Raw genomic sequence first — 17307 nt, 5'->3', positions numbered from 1 at the left:
AGGTTCGCCGATGACATTGTAATTCTGTCAGAGACAGCAAAGGACTTGGAAGAGCAGTTGAATGGAATGGACAGTGTCTTGAAAGGAGGATATAAGATGAACATCAACAAAAGCAAAGCGATGGTAATAGAATGTAGTCGAATTAAGTCGGGTGATGCTGAGGGAATTAGATTAGGAAATGAGACACTTAAAGTAGTAAAGGAGTTTTGCTATTTGGGGAGCAAAATAACTGATGATGGTCGAAGTAGAAAGGATATAAAATGTAGACTGGCAATGGCAAGGAAAGCGTTTCTGAAAAAGAGAAATTTGTTAACATCGAGTATAAATTTAAGTGTCAGGAAGTCATTTCTGAAAGTATTTGTATGGAGTGTAGCCATGTATGGAAGTGAAACATGGACGATAAATAGTTTGGACAAGAAGAGAATAGAAGCTTTCGAAATGTGGTGCTAAGAAGAATGCTGAAGATTAGATGGGTAGATCACATAACTAATGAGGAAGTATTGAATAGGATTGGGGAGAAGAGAAGTTTGTGGCACAACTTGACCAGAAGAAGGGATCGGTTGGTAGGACATGTTCTGAGGCATCAAGGGATCACCAATTTACTATTGGAGGGCAGCGTGGAGGGTAAAAATCGTAGAGGGAGACCAAGAGATGAATACACTAAGCAGATTCAGAAGGATGTAGGTTGCAGTAGGTACTGGGAGACGAAAAAGCTTGCACAGGATAGAGTAGCATGGAGAGCTGCATCAAACCAGTCTCAGGACTGAAGACCACAACAACAGCAGTGTAGCAGCTCCCTCTGGTATGGACTCAACAAGGGATACCTCCTAATATATTGTCTGACATCTTTTTGCCTAGCGTAATGCAGTAGCTTGAGGTGGCATGGAATCAATAAGTTGTTGGAAGTCCCCTGTGGCTGCCTCTAGACCCGTCCATTATTGCAAAAGTGTTACCAGATCAGGATTTTGTGCACAAACTCCCATCTCGATCACGTCCCATAGATATTCGATGGGATTCGTGTCAGGCGATCTGGGAGGCCATATCATTCGCTCGAACTGTCCAGAATATTATTCCAGTCAATCGTGAACATCTGTCCCCCGTGCCATTGCGTATTGTCATCTACAAAAATTCCAACGTCATTCGGGAACACGACGTCCATGAATGGTTGCATATGGTCTCCAATAGCCGTACGTAACCATTTACTGTCAATTATCACTTCAATTCGATCACAGGGCCCAGTTCATTACATGTGAACACATTATGGAGCCACCACCAGCTCGCACAGTGCCCTTGGACATAGTGCGTCCATGGCTTCGTGGGGTCTGCGCCACACTCGAACCCCACCATCAGCTCTTACCGACTGAAATCGGATCTCATCTGACCAGACCGCTGTTTTCCCATCGTCTAGGGTCCAACCGATATGGCCACGAGCCCAGATCGGGCGCTGCACGCGATGTCAAGTCGTAGGTCGTCTGCGACCACAGACCATTATCGTTAAATTTCGCCGCACTGTCCTGACGGATACGTTCGTCGTACGTCTCACATTGATTACTGCTGTTATTTCACGCAGTGTTGCTGGTCTGTTAGCACTGACAACTCTACGCAAACCCCACTACTCTCAGTCATTAAGTGAAGACTGTCAGCCACTGCGTTGCTCGTAGTGAGAGGGAATGCCTCAGACTTGGTGTTCTCGGTACTCTCTTGACACTGTGGATCTTAGAATGCTGGACTGAAATGCGCTGTCTCATGCATCTAGGTCCAACTACTATTTCGCATTCAAAATCTGTTAATTCTCGCCGTGCGGCTACAATTCCATCGGAAACCCTTTCACACGGATCACCTGGGTAAAAATGAAAGCTCCGCCTATGCGCTGCCCTGTTATCTCTTGTGTATGTGGTACTACCGCCATCTGTATATGTACTCATCGCTATCCCATGGCTTCTGGTACCTCACCGTAATTTTACAGTACCAGACTCCACCAAGGCAACCTGACAGAGATATCGTCGAGTTTAGGCCTTTTTTTTTGGTCATAAATTACTGTAAGTGCAGTATGATGTACTTTAAAGGGGGTAGGACGTCAAACGGGCCGACTTGGAGCAGGAGAGGCACCACAGGATATTTTAATTTCCACTTTCACAAATAAATTCATAAAACTTTGTCACCATGACCAGGAAGGATTCAGAGTTCATACTCATAGCAGTGGAAGCTAGAAAACATAACGAAATAATTTCTTTTTACATGTGAAACTTCATCATTTTTTTCACTTACTAATGGCTGCATTTGTTGCTATAGGTACACTTTTCTTCATAAGTAAGAGAGATTCTTCGACGAATTTCGCACAGCATAAAAACTATACTTAAAGGTGTATGAAACTCTAGGATTTTCAAAATCTATTAAAAACTGTGGTAAAAATTGAGGTAATTAACTATAAAATTTGTGTTTTTTCTAAACATGAAGTTTGAAATATCACAGCTCATTCGTTTTTTCATACATTAAATAAATTCTAGAGTTGAATTTGTGTTTTTTCTAAACATGAAGTTTGAAATATCACAGCTCATTCGTTTTTTCATAAATTAAATGAATTCTAGGGTTTTATACACCTGTAAGTATGGTATGTATGCTGTGCAAAACTCATGGAAGAACCTCTCTAACTCATGAAAAAAAGTGTACCTACAGAAACAAATGCTGCCATTAGAAAATGAAAAAGATGATGAAATTTGACACGTAAAAAAATTTATTTCGTTATGTTTTCGAACTTCCACTGCAATGAGTGTAAATCCTGAATCCTTCCTGGTGATGCTGACAAAGTTGTATGAATTTATTTGTAAAAGTATAGACACTGGTTATTAAAATGTCCTGTGATGCCTCTCCTGCTCCAAGTCGGCCCGTTTGACGTCCTACCCCCCTTAACACACTGATAAAGCGAGACAAAGTTCCTTACGTTTTTTAAAAGGTCATGATGGCGCATTAACACAGTGCTGGTGCGTTTTCTGGTAGATTATCATCTGGATTTTTTTGATTACGCACATGCACTATAGTGTCAAAGTGGCAGGGCAGAGATGATGTCATTTTTGTATCATATACTGTAAGATTTAAGATAATTCAGTCAATAAGATGACACCCTGCCACTTGTACGTTACACAGTAGTGGTGCAGGAAGTAGAGGGAATGGGAGGGGGAAAACAACCATTTTTTGGGTCATAAATTGTAACTGTTAAGATTATTGGTTCTAAATCAGACTTACATAAACATGACATAATAGCACAAGTGTGGCTTGTTTACATAAAGGCCCCGACGAGGTAGCCAGTTTGTTTACAGAAGGAGAACAATGTGCCCGTTGTCCTCGTTCTGTCTTTACTGAGGTACTATTACCACCACTCAGAATATGGAAAGCAATGAGTTTTCAGTATAAAAGATGTCTCTCAAGATAGCGGAGAGATGTTTACTATATAAATTTTTTTCTTGTTTTGGTTCCTACTGGCAGCTCTGAAAGTCGGTGGAGTTCTGGTTCACCCCGTATGTTGCAGCGATCAGCTGCATGAAACTCTCGAATGGAAGGTATTATATCAGAGCTCGTCCATTTTCTACACTACCTAGTGGTAGTATTTCTAAAAAGCCTTACAACGTAATAGCAGCCATTACTGGAAGAACGTATCCACGTCACTGGATGTAAGCTTCTAAGAATGATCTTTGTTAGCGGGTCGAGTGGTAAAATCTTGGACACATCATAAAGCGTAAATGAAGAATGATAGTGCACATTGTTTGATCGTTCCCTACACGCTCCTTGAAACTACTATTACGAGGGTGACGCTTCTGGACTGCAGTATTACTTTTAAGATTTTCTTCCTCAATGTTGTTGACACGTGTATTGCATTGGCAACAGGGCGACATTTCAGCGCTGTCGTGGAAGCCTGAGACGTGTTAGCTGCGGATTGCCGTTCCTCATCGGCGTGATCAAATGAGAATTTGCTCCTCCTTTCTCACCGCCACGGTCCCTCTAAATTCCTCACTTATTTGGGAAATAAAACACTAGCATCGTACAGCCTAGTAGGAACGCGTATGGGGAAATGACACGTGTATTCGTTGTCCGTCTCATACCAATACCGGTTTGCGTTCTCCAAGGAGTTTCATTCGTACGTCATCAGACATCAGAAACTGTGTTGTTCACGCTTAGGCGACAGAATACTGTGCCGCACGGTTTAGGAACGGCACGCTGAGAGAAATTTTTGGTGGATATCGGCATTATGTTCGTCTAGTTGTACAGTGTTTCTGTACAGTCCGTGGAACAGGGATGCTATCTTTGTTTCTTGTTGTGTCAATACTGATTATTGTATATTATCTTGAAATTTCAGGTTCTTTCAACACCAACGAACGCGGAGACTTCTATACTCGCTAGCTGATACACAGTAATAACACGTTCTCTTACTGCGTTTGCAAATGTCGTCTTTCTTCCTGCCCACTCCTTTGCATGCGAGAAAGTACATTTGCATCAGACCAGCGTCGAGATTAGTGCTATCGCATCTGAGGCACAGTTGTTTTACAGCCGTAGCTCGCGACTGACTTGATTTAATGTCAAGTGGTCGCTCATGTTCTTGCCCTGTAAAAAATAACTGGCGCGTTCGTTTCTCTTTATGCGCAGAGATATCTGCTCCTGATACAATCGCGCCTGGCTTACGCAATACAACTGAGGAACACATAAATCACCTGAAACAGTACACGCAATGTTTTCTATTCTTTATATTTCACTAATACTTAACATTTTAATTAACGCGAAACTTGAATGTTGCTGTGTACTTTATATTGTTGACAACAATTGTCCTCATTATGACGTATATTCTGAGAGCAACAATCACACGAAAACCAACTCGCATCCGCCGTACCGGTACTACGTAAAGGAAACGCCGTGGTTCATATAAGCTAGTGCAGTCAGTATTTCTTGACTTACTGAAGGGTTTTTATACAGTGTTACCCAAATAAACTTCAACGAAATTTACTTTAATGTTTTACAGACGAATAGGTAACTGGATCAAGGGCTTTTTTCTCTACAGTTACTGAGCTCAGTCTTCAGCGATGCTTTCTGCTAGGTTTCCATATAGTATAAAAAGAGAGTGCCAGCAATTCTTCTGCAGTGCATCTCGAATATATTCCATGGATTTGAGGTCTTGGCTTTGAGCATGCCACTTCAGAATATCTACTCGACGTTTTTGCTGTGTTGGCAACAGTACTGCCTTGTGAGCGGTATCTGATGAAAATAATCTATTGGAATGAAATTTATATTTACGTTATGGAATTTACTCAGTTGATAAAGATATATTCAGTACAGGTTTAGCGTCGTTATTAAGCAAGGTAGTAGATGCTATCGAATATTTTATTTAAAATTAATCGATTAATTGGTCGAGTGGTGCAGTTGCTGGATAAATCTTAGGGGTAACTCAAAGTAATTCCAACACCACTTAACTGCATCACTCAACACTAAATAATTTGAATTTAATAAGTAGAAGATTAGGCTCTCTTCACTAAATAGTCTGCATTCAAAATATTAGTTCTTTGGCTGTGGAGCAACCTGAAAATATGACTCATAGCTTAAATCTATTATTAATCAAATGGCCATTCCGGACCTAGTTTCATTACTTTACCAAATAAATCTTTACTTAATAAGCAAATAAATGAATGGACCTGTATATACCTGCTTAAGGGAAAACACTGTGATAGGTATCCTATGAAACAAAGATTAGGATGAAACTTCCTGGCAGATTAAAGCTGTATGCCGGACCGAGACTCGAACTCGGTCCGGCACACAGTTTTAATTTGCCAAGAAGTTTCATATCAGCGCACATTCCGCTGCAGAGTGAAAATCTCATTCTGGAAAGATTGGGATGTGTGGGTTGAAATACAAGCAGTAACAATGAGTTTCAGTTTAACTCGTACTGAGAATTTATTGTACCATAAACGATTCATAAAGCGCTAAATATTTATACGAAAACATAATTGTTACTGGTGCCTGTCTTGAATAATACGCGAGTGCAGCAAATAATACGATACCTTGCCTGATACGCTTGTAAATCACTAGGGCTACGTAAATCAGAAATAACTTAAAGGCAAGGAATCACGCACGCATTTCGCATTCACACCAACAGCATGCAGAAGGAAGGAAAGGAACTAGAAGAACTACAGCTCACATCACAAACACATATAGTCATAAAATGTTCGCTCCACCGGGCTAACGCATAACACGGAAAACTCAAGCCGTGGAATTGAGCGAGAATTACTATCCGAAATTCAAATCAGGGCGCAAACGCATGTAAGACACAACACACGGGTGAAGGTAATGTAATTTAAGCCCTACTAGTATATAAAAAGGACTAAAAACCGATGAGCTGAAGGCTCGTTCGCTTTTCAATCAGGTGGCCCAAACCAAGCAAAGTCAGGCCAAGAATAAATATAAAAATCCAGAAAAGTCGGATACTCCGTGGAAGAAATTACCCACATAAGTAAATTACCCAGAAAAAATTGCAAGATGAAACAGATTCCGAGAACTAAGGACTCTCCAGACCAAATTTAAACGCGTGGGTTTGAACGAAGACACACCCCTAGCAGACAGAAATTACTGAACACAGGTAAAAGTAATGAAATAGAAGAATAAATAATATAAGAAACGTAAGCACACGCATATTCTCACCGGGAAACACGAATTCTAACTGAAATTAAGCAAAGCTAACACACCACGCTCCCAATCCGTAAGTTCAAAAATGATTCAAATGGCTCTGAGCACTATGGGACTTCGCAACTGAGGTCGTCAGTCTCCTAGAACTTAGAACTACTTAAACCTAACTAACCTAAGGACATCACACACATCCATGCCAGAGGCAGGATACGAACCTGCGACCGTAGCGGTCGCGCGGTTCCAGAATGAAGCGCCTAGAACCGCTCGGCCACTCCGGGCGGCCAATCCCTAAGTTCAGATTGAACAAAGGAACTACTAGTAAAACTGAACAGCTACGGAAACTCCATCACTTCCTACTCTGAGTAATATATTCTGCATTTTGACAATGTTAACTGGAATACTCTCTTTCAAATTCTGAAGGTGGCAGGGGTAAAATACAGGGAGCGAAAGGCTATTTACAATTTGTACAGTAACCAGATGGCAGTTATATGAGTCGAGGGGCATGAAAGGAAAGCAGTGGTTGGGAAAGGTGTGAGACAGGGTTGTAGCCTCTCCCCGATGTTATTCAATCTGTATATTGAGCAAGAAGTAAAGGAAACAAAAGAAAAATTTGGAGTAGGTATTAAAATTCATGGAGAAGAAGTAAAAACTTTGAGGTTCGCCGATGACATTGTAATTCTGTCAGAGACAGCAAAGGACTTGGAAGAGCAGTTGAACGGAATGGACAGTGTCTTGAAAGGAGGATATAAGATGAACATCAACAAAACCAAAACGAGGATAATGGAATGTAGTCAAATTAAGTCGGGTGATGGTGAGGGAATTAGGTTAGGAAATGAGACACTTAAAGTAGTAAAGGAGTTTTGCTATTTAGGGAGTAAAATAACCGATGATGGTCGAAGTAGAGAGGATATAAAATATAGACTGGCAATGGCAAGGAAAGCGTTTCTCAAGAAGAGAAATTTGTTAACATCAAGTATAGATTTAAGTGTCAGGAAGTCGTTTCTGAAAGTATTTGTATGGAGTGTAACCATGTATGGAAGTGAAACGTGGACGATAAATAGTTTGGACAAGAAGAGAATAGAAGCTTTCGAAATGTGGTGCTACAGAAGAATGCTGAAGATAAGGTGGGTAGATCACGTAACTAATGAGGAGGTACTGAATAGGATTGGGGAGAAGAGAAGTTTGTGGCACAACTTGACCAGAAGAAGGGATCGGTTGGTAGGACATGTTTTGAGGCATCAAGGGATCACAAATTTAGCATTGGAGGGCAGCGTGGAGGGTAAAAATCGCGGAGGGAGACCAAGAGATGAACACACTAAGCAGATTCAGAAGGATGTAGGTTGCAGTAGGTACTGGGAGATGAAGAAGTTTGCACAGGATAGAGTAGCATGGAGAGCTGCATCAAACCAGTCTCAGGACTGATGACCACAACAACAACAACAACAATTCTGGATGATTATCACAGTCTGAAACTGCAAAAGAAATGGATTAAGACATAAACTAGGCTGAAACGTACACAGACTCAGTTACCACACTCACTGCTTCACAAGAGCTCGCTTGAGTAAACTCTCTTTCCAAAATCCCAGGAACCACTGAACAGATCCCTAGCCAGTTCGAGACCCCACAGGTAGCAGAAGTCGTCAGAGAAAGTACCCTTTCCGCACTCTGCAAACTTAATCGCTGTAGCACTTCTACCAGAAGGAACGAGATCTCTTTGCCTTTCTCTAATCCTTCACAAAAGATGGCTAAACTGCCACAGTATCAGACAAGAAGTTTAGGCTCCATCAGACACTATGAAAACCCAGTCTTTTGACGCATCCATTCACCCTGTCATTCTAAGAGTGTAGGAACGGAAAAGGAGGAGAGAAGCACAAAATTAAAACATTGTAATCAAGAATGGGGAAGATGAAGGAAACATAGATACTTAGTAAATCGACATATATGGGTGTAAAACAAATACAGAACCAGAGAATGTACGAATTTTTGGCTGATAAGGGCGTACACAGCTGAGTATTCCGTTTGCTCAGTGTTCCAACCTTCGTTGAACCCTGACATTATCCTAACACTTAGAATTATTTCTTCCATCACTTACACTACCTTATGTATGAGAAAATTGTAAAGCGCTCTTTTGTTCGTAGCCATGTTCCTAGTTGGCTGAATACCTCTCAGAACCCACAACGCGAGAGCCCCATTTCCATTAGAAACATTCCTGGAAATGAAGTAGGCCTTTAAATTGGTTTTTCGAGAACAATTTTGAGCCCGATATGTTGATCTATTTATGTAACTAAAATCCGAATTCCACAGATAGATTTGTAAAAAAAGTAGGCATGTTTTTTAGGAACTTAAATGCAGTTCAAAAGTTGTACACTTTATATTCTTCTACCAGATGAAGTTTTTCGACTTACTTTTTCTTACTTTTTATATCATATCTCTCCTTAATATCTGATTGTTCTTGACTTCCAGCATAAGTCTGACTTATATTACCCTGTTGAGTTCGTGATCACTTCTCACCACTGGAGTAACTTAGAAGTAGATGTCCTTGGAGTAGCTAAGCAGCTTAAAACACTTAAGAAAGGCAAGGCTAATAGCTGCAAACTTAGCAGTCATATATAATCGCTCGCTTGTAGAAAGATCCGTACGCAGAGACTGGAAAGTTCCACAAGTCACATCAGTACTCAAGAAATAAAATAGAAGTAATCCGCTGAATTATAGGCCCATACCACTAACGTCGATTTGCAGAATGTGTTTGGAACATATACTGTGCTTGAACATCAGGCATCACCTCGACGAAAACAATTTTTTGATAAATAGCCAACACGGATTCAGGAACCATTGTTCTTGGAAAACACAACTAGCTCGGACTCCAAATTGATTCCATATTTTTAGATTTCCAGAAGTCTTTTGACACCGTTCCTCACAAGCGATTTCTAATTAAACTGCGTGTCTATGGAGTGTCGTCTCAGTTGTGTGACTAGATTCGTGGTTTCCTGCCAGAAAAGTCCAGTTCGTAGTAACTGACCTAAAGTCATGCGTAAAACAGAAGTAATGTCTGACCTTCCGCCAGGAAGACGTTCTTTTGTTGCTGATCGACATAAACCATTTACGGGAAAATTTGAGTATTCCTCTTAAATTGTTTTCAGATGATACTATCATTTACCGTAATGTAATGTTATTAGATGATTCAAACGAATTGCAAAATTATTTATACACGATATCTCTATGGTACAAAAAGTGACAATAGACTTAAAATCATGAAAAGTGTGAAGTCATCCACATGAGCACTAAAAGTAATCCGGTAAATTTCAGTTAAACGATAAATCGTACAAATCTGAAGGCCGTGTACTCAGCTAAATACTTAGGGATTACAAATACGATAACGTAAAATCGAACGATCACGTAGATAATGTTGTGGGGAAAGCAAACCAGAGACTGCGATTTAGTGGGAGAACGCTTAAAAAATGAAACAGGTCTATTAAAGACACTGCTTACACTATGGTTATCGCCCTTTGCTGGAGTATTGCTGTTCGATATGAAATCTGCGTCAGATAGGTTTGACGGAGGACATCGCAAAACTTCAAAGAAGGGCATCTCGTTTTGTATTATTTCGAAATAGGGGAGTGTCACGGAAACGATACACGAATTGGGGTGGCAGTTATTAAAAGGCGTTTTTCGCTGCGGCAGGACCTTCTCATGAACTTTCAAATACCAACTTTCTCCCCAGAGTGTGAAAATATTTTGAAATAAATTGTTGTAGCTCAGGCTTAAAATTGCATTGGGAAGTATCTTTTTTTTATTTCTCGATAATGACTAGTTTCGGACACCTGTGTCCATTTATAAATCATCCCTACCGTAAGTGTGACAAGCACAAGCAGTAACCTATATATAAAAACTGCCCCTGCTGCGATGAAAGTGGCACTATGGCCAAAGCGGGACTATGGCGGACTCAACAACATTAAAACACATCCAAGAAATAAAAAGTATAATAAAATAAAGATACTCTCAACGAAACTTAAATGACGGAGCTACCACCATTGATTTAAATTATAAGACAAGTTGCGGACCTATTTTTCTCGTGCAGCATGCTGGAAGTTCGTGAAAATATTTTGTTGGTGCCCACCTACATAGGGAGAAATTATCTTCGTAATAAAATAGGACAAATCACAAAATACGCTCACGGAGAAATTTAAGTTTTCGTTTCCCTCGCGTACCGTTCGAGAGTAGAACAGCAGAGAAGTATCTTAAAAGTGTTTCAATGAACCTCTGCCAGGAATGTAGAGGTAGATAAAATTCCGCTACGTGATGAATTAAAAAAAAAAAAAGGTTCAGATGGCTCTGATTACTATGGGACTTAACATCTGAGGTCATCAGCCCTTCAGTACTTACAACTGCTTAAACCTAACTAACCTAAGGACATCACACACATCCATGCCCGAGGCAGGATTCGAACCTGCGACCGTAGTGGTCGCGCGCTTCCAGACTGAAGCGCCTAGAACCGCTCGGCCACACCTGCTGGCGTGATGAATTTCTCACAATTTCTTTTCCAGTAAGAAGAAATGGGTGATACTGGATGTATTTCTGCAGCTTCTGGTACGATATCACATCAACTTTTATTTGCCACATGTACATGACATGTTTTAAATGGGTCCGTCATTGTCATTATATGCAAGTCTGCCTAGTTTTTGTTCATCTTACTAGAGAGAAACGTTAATTTTTTTGTCAGAATCATACTGAAAAATAACTCTTTTACGTATCCCTGGCCTATAATTTGATACGTGACGAATCAACTTAATGGCGAAACTCGGGCCTCGTATGTGCGTGCCTGAAGGAATTGGCTTCACATGCCGACCCCGTTACTCTTATTTGTGTGCTCTCTGCTTGTCTGTAATTATTTAGGGGAAAATACCAGACCGTTTCTGTCTATTTTTTTATGAAACGTGCGTCCTTATACGTAAATTAAATTAGGGTACTGGTTCTGCTCTTTGGATTGCCTCATAAAAAGGAGGTTTCATATTTAATTTTGTTTTTCCGTTCTCATTGTAAGTCAAAACGAATCTATGGCTTTGCGTGACAGAAAAATATTGTTTCAATACTTGGAGTCCTTTCACGTTGTTCCAAATTAATATTCTTTTATTGTTGTACATATTTCACTAAGCTTGGGCTGTGAGACCACTGCTGCATGGACGTAACTTTTAAGCACTGAACGCATTTGGTGGCTAGTCCGAGAGAGTCGCGTTCATTCCGCTTATAGCCAAGGGAAGTCGCCTTTGTCTGCTACCATTAGCAGAGGCTGGATTTCCCTAAGCTGAGTGTAATTTGCTTTTGGCAGGATGCCAGCACTCATACTGAAGGTTCTGGCTTGGCCTTAGCAAGACATGGTGTTCCCTTACGCCACTGGAAACTTTCTCAAATGTTAGCATGTAAATAATAATAGCGATAGACTTGCAGTAAATAAGAAACTATAATCTGTGCAGCTGGAGGCTAATATTCAGTGATTCTGTAACAGGAATCTTGATTATCTTAAACGCTGGATATTAAACGATGTGAGGAGCTGTGCCTCATTCGGAAAATTGTGGAGTCTGCCGCGAACACCCATTGACTGGAGAGGGTGAGCAACATTTGAGGTGAACAACAGAAACTGTGTAGAAGTAGTTCTTACCTTAGAATACAGGGGTTGCTCTTAAGCTCATTTCTGTATTAGTTTTCCACGTCAGCCCATGTCTCACTGTAATAGGGAAACAGCAAACTATCGCGGATATTTATCGAAGGATCGGACTTAGCTACGCCTGTTAAAGTCTAAAGATAGTCTGTTGTTTCTGTCATGATTAATATATTTTGTTTTAAGTGACTGTTTGCTACCAGCATTTTTAACTATTCTACTGAAACTTTTTCTCTCCGTAAACTCAAGTACGTACAAAGGAGTAGTTGTATCCAAAGTGGAAACTACAAGTGGTGTGTAACTTCCAATACAGTGATCGAATAATATGTTTTCTCATAGTAATATGACAATAACAGCGGTTAAATCAGTGCTGCAGGAATTTTCCATTCATTAAATTTCTCTAGCCAATAGAAGCGAGTCCGGCGATTCATATTAAAAGGATTTTATTTCAAACGGATAGGAGAAAATCTGATCAGCGTCCACCCATAGCCGGCCGCTGTGGCGATCGATTCTAGGTGTTTCAATCTGGAACCGCGAGACCGCTAGGGTCGCAGGTTCGAATCCTGCCTCGAGCATGAACGTGTGTCATGTCCTTAGGTTAGTTAGCTTTAAGTAGTTCTGAGTTCTAGGGGACTGCTGACCTCAGATGCTAAGTTCCATAATGCTCAGAGCCATTTGAACCATTTTGAATCCGCCCATAAAGTATTTTCTTTATCAACTGCGCAGTCCTTACAAATCGCGTTGCAAAACACGTGCGTTGTACTTCATCTACATCTACATCTGTACTCCACAAGTCACGTTATGGCGTGTCGCGGAGGGTACTTCTCGTACCCTTTCCTGTTCAACTCACGCATAGTGTACGTTAGCAAAGACTCTCGGTAAATTTCCGAATGAGCTTTACTTTATTTGATTTTCACCTGGTGGTCATTTCGCACGACTCTTCTTGGAATATACGCTTACTGAATTTGAAAATAAATTTCTACGTATCATGTGCATCATGTGGTTCGTGCCAGTGGACATCTTTTCGACGTTGTGGAAGATAGAGAGTACATTTACGAAAGTTGGTTTCACTACTTTTATGATGAATCCATTGTATATGTTAATTAGATTTATTGGTTCTTGGAGACAGTCTCCCATGGTGGTCTGGGCAATTGACTTGGTTTATTGAGTTTCTTCTATAAATGCGTATTCGTTATTTATTATTAGAGCATAGTAATCATATTTTAGTGGTATAATAATGCCTTACGTATTAATGCCTTGCATATGAAGAATGTAGATGCCCTGTTTTTAAGACAATGACCCGTCTTGTAATCCACATGTGTAATACCTGTAACTTATCCCACTCGCGTACTCTTATATGTGCAATGCAAATCCATCCCACAGAACCTCAAATAACTTTCATCGTCCTCCTCATCGACACAATACTCCATGCAGTTCACTCCTTACATCCCCCATCTATCACTGAAAATATAATTTTTTGTCACAAATATCTTCTAAATTATTTACTCCATTGAGCAACACCGCATGCCTCAATAAATTACACTTTCGCGTTTCACGTGAATGCCACAGTCCCTTACTATCACAATGATTTCTATTTCCACTCTCTCAGCCACGACATTTCTTTCTGTTATCACTCTTCCGACTGGTTTGATGCACTCCTGCACGAGTACCTTTTCAGCGACAACCTCATCATCTCAGAGTAGCTCTTACACGCAAAACTCTCAAGTATTTCCGAAATACATTCATATCTCTGGTGTCCCCTACAGCTTTAGCCCTCTACTGTACCATGGTAGTTATCCTCTGATATATTAACATACACCCTATCATTTCTGTCCTTTCTTATATTGGATGTTTTTCGCAAATACCTTTCCTCGTCAAGTCTACTGAGGGTATCCTCATTTTTTTTATTTTATCAGTCCACTTAATTTTAAAATCATTCTCTAACATCAAATCTCAAACGATTCGATTGCTATAGGCCATGATCCAAAGAGCCTATAAATTGGTCAGTGAATGATGCAAATACAAAAACTTCCAAGAAAGGAAGGAATACAGAAACGCAAGTCACTCAGGAAAGAAACCGGTAGTGAGTGCAGCGAAGCTCAATCGAAATGGCTGCAGGACTGTGTTTCATACTAGCAGACTTAATTTGGCGATTAGTGTCTTCTTTGCCTGTGATAGTCTGGTTCTTATATCCTCATTACTTCGTTCGTAATGTGTTGTTTTGCTTCCAAGGTAGCAGAATGCCTTCGTGTTCTATGTGGTCCTTAATTTCGAAGTTAAGTCTATCGCTTATCTCATTTCTGTTACTCTTCATTGTTTTACTCTTTATTGAGCAAACTCTCATTCCATTTTTGTGCTCGTTAGACTCTTCATTCCATCACAGCTAATGTAATCCTTTATGATTGTCACTAAGAACAACTATGTCATCAGCCAACCTTATCATTGCTGTCCTTTTACCCTAAATTGCAGTTTATTTCTCCGGTTACTTCTTCATTGTGTGGGCTGAACATAAGTAGTCTTCTCTTTTGATGTTCTATTGTTATCGTTCCCTCTTGGTTCTTGTACATAATATATATTACATGTCTTTTATGCAGCTGAGACCTATTTTTCGCAGAATTTCAGACATCTTGAACCATTTTACGTCATGAAAATCTTTGCCTAAGTCGGCAAATCCTGTGAAAGTATCTTGATTTTTTTAAAGTACTTGTCTACATTATAAATCGTCATAACCGCGCCTGTGGTGCCTTTACCATTTCCAAGCCCAAAGTAGTAGTAGTCATCCAACAAAGTCTTATTTTTTTATATCTTCTGCGTATTATTCTGGTCAGCACGTTGGCTGTCTGAAACGTTAAGCTGTTTGTGCATTAGTGTACGATTAGTATGCCTTTCCCATCTTCGAGGATGTCTGGACGATAATCTTCCAAAAGTGCGATGGCGTACTTTCAGTTCATAGCTTCTACACACCAACTTCAATAGTCGTTTAGTTACCACCCTTGCCTCAATGTTTTTAGAAATTCCGAAGCAAAGTTATCTATCTCTTCTGCCTTATTTGATCACAAATCTTCCAAGGCCATATCAAGCTCTAACTCTGATATTGGATCTCATATCTCCCAAATCGACAAAAGTTTCTACTTCTGTTTCGTCAGCTGATAGTTCCTCTCCATCATAGAGACCTTCAACGTACTCTTACAATTTATCCGGTGCCACATCTACATTTATAAGTGGAATTCAGTTCCTTTTACAGTCTTAATGTTGACCCATTTGCATTAATTTTACTAAAAGTTATTTTGAGTGCTTTCTACCCTTCAGCAGAGCGTTGTTTTCGATTTTTCCACTTTTCTTGCGGCCACTGTTTCTAGTTAGTTACCCTGCACTTCCTGCTGGTTTCATTCTTAAATGACTTATTACTGTATTCCTTTCTTTTCCTAGTTCAAAAATGGTTCCAATGGCTCTGAGCACTATGGGACTTAACATCTGAGGTCATCAGTCCCCTAGAACTTAGAACTACTTAAACCTAACTAACCTAACGACATCACACACATCCATACCCGAGGCAGGATTCGAACCTGCGACCGTAGCGGTGGCGCGGTTCCAGACGAAAGCGCTTAGAACCGCTCGGCCACACAGGCCGGCCCTCTTTTCCTGGTATTGTTGGTATTTACTTGTTTCAGTAATGAAAACATGCCTTCTTCATACTATCCTCGAACTCTCACTTAATCCCACTCCCATCCTACCGCTTGCAGCATTCTACAAGACAACACAACTGTATGCTCCTTTATATGAATCCACGCCCTGCTAAACGGGCTAATTCCTTTCTCCAAGCCCCGCCCACCTTCTCGTTCTGGCATCTGCATGCTTCTTCCACCCCCTTCCTCGTTATCTTTCTGGCCTACTAAAGCACCGACGTGATTATCCACCATATCATTAACGCCACTATGTCCACTTTGCAAATAATCGCCACCATAACAAAATCATATGTTTAATAACGTAATCTGTATTTTTTTTTAATATTTTGAAATGTGTTTCGAGCACATCGTATTTCCAAAAAAATGCTTAGACTTAAGAGCAGTCAGTCTTACGCCCGCACGCCCGCCACCACCTCTCCCCAAACGCTCCCTTCCCCCCCCCCCCCCCCCAACCCCACCTTTTCGCTGCCAGGAATGACATAACAGTAAAGAAACAATGTACGGTCATACAGATTAAGTAACATTTTGAATACTCATATCTTCGCTAAGCACGCAGCCACGAGAAAGCCTTTATAGACGACGCCATCTCGGTGATTTGCATTTTACCTTGTTGTTGTCGGGCCTGGTGGTCCAGGCGTAAAGCGCATGCCCGGAAACCGGGATGTCAGGGGATCGATTACCGGTCGGATCATGGAAATTTTCTGACTACCTCACAACAACGTGAGGAGTCGCCAAGTACGGCAGGTGATTCTTATTCCACGTCAGACTACAGGCCCCCTTTCTCCACTTGGATTATAGAGACAGATGTAGCACACACCAAGTCACCGAAGTGCCATCCGATTGAAAGATATCCACTTAGCCGATGTGCCATAGGAAATTATTATTACCAGCGTCGTTGTTTAGTATAGGTGCTTATGAAAAATGGATGAAGGGTGGTAAGTCGTTTTCGTGATGCTGAAGATGATGGGCGAAGGAAGAGTGAGGGTTAAACCCAACGTTGGCACGTAGCCCTCCTCATCCTGAACGGCAGCATTGAGGTCTCCAGACTTAACGCCCCGTTCCACTGAAGCGTCTCTTCTCGCCCACAGTTTTTAGTAATCTTAGAACTGATCTGTAAGTATTCGATTGCTGGGAATATAAATATTACGTAAAATGATAGGAGCTATAAATCGTCACGTCGATTAGGTTCACTTCAAAAGCGATAGAACTGAAAAGTAATTCAAATACATAAAATTACTTTAAATGACCTTTCAAAAATGTTGACTCGTTTTCGAATCACGATAACGTGCGAAGTAGGCTGCC

The sequence above is a fragment of the Schistocerca serialis genome, chromosome 1 (assembly GCF_023864345.2).
Source record: "Schistocerca serialis cubense isolate TAMUIC-IGC-003099 chromosome 1, iqSchSeri2.2, whole genome shotgun sequence".
NCBI classification, from domain to species: Eukaryota; Metazoa; Arthropoda; class Insecta; order Orthoptera; family Acrididae; genus Schistocerca; species Schistocerca serialis.
Note: the sequence above shows the minus strand (reverse complement) of the source record.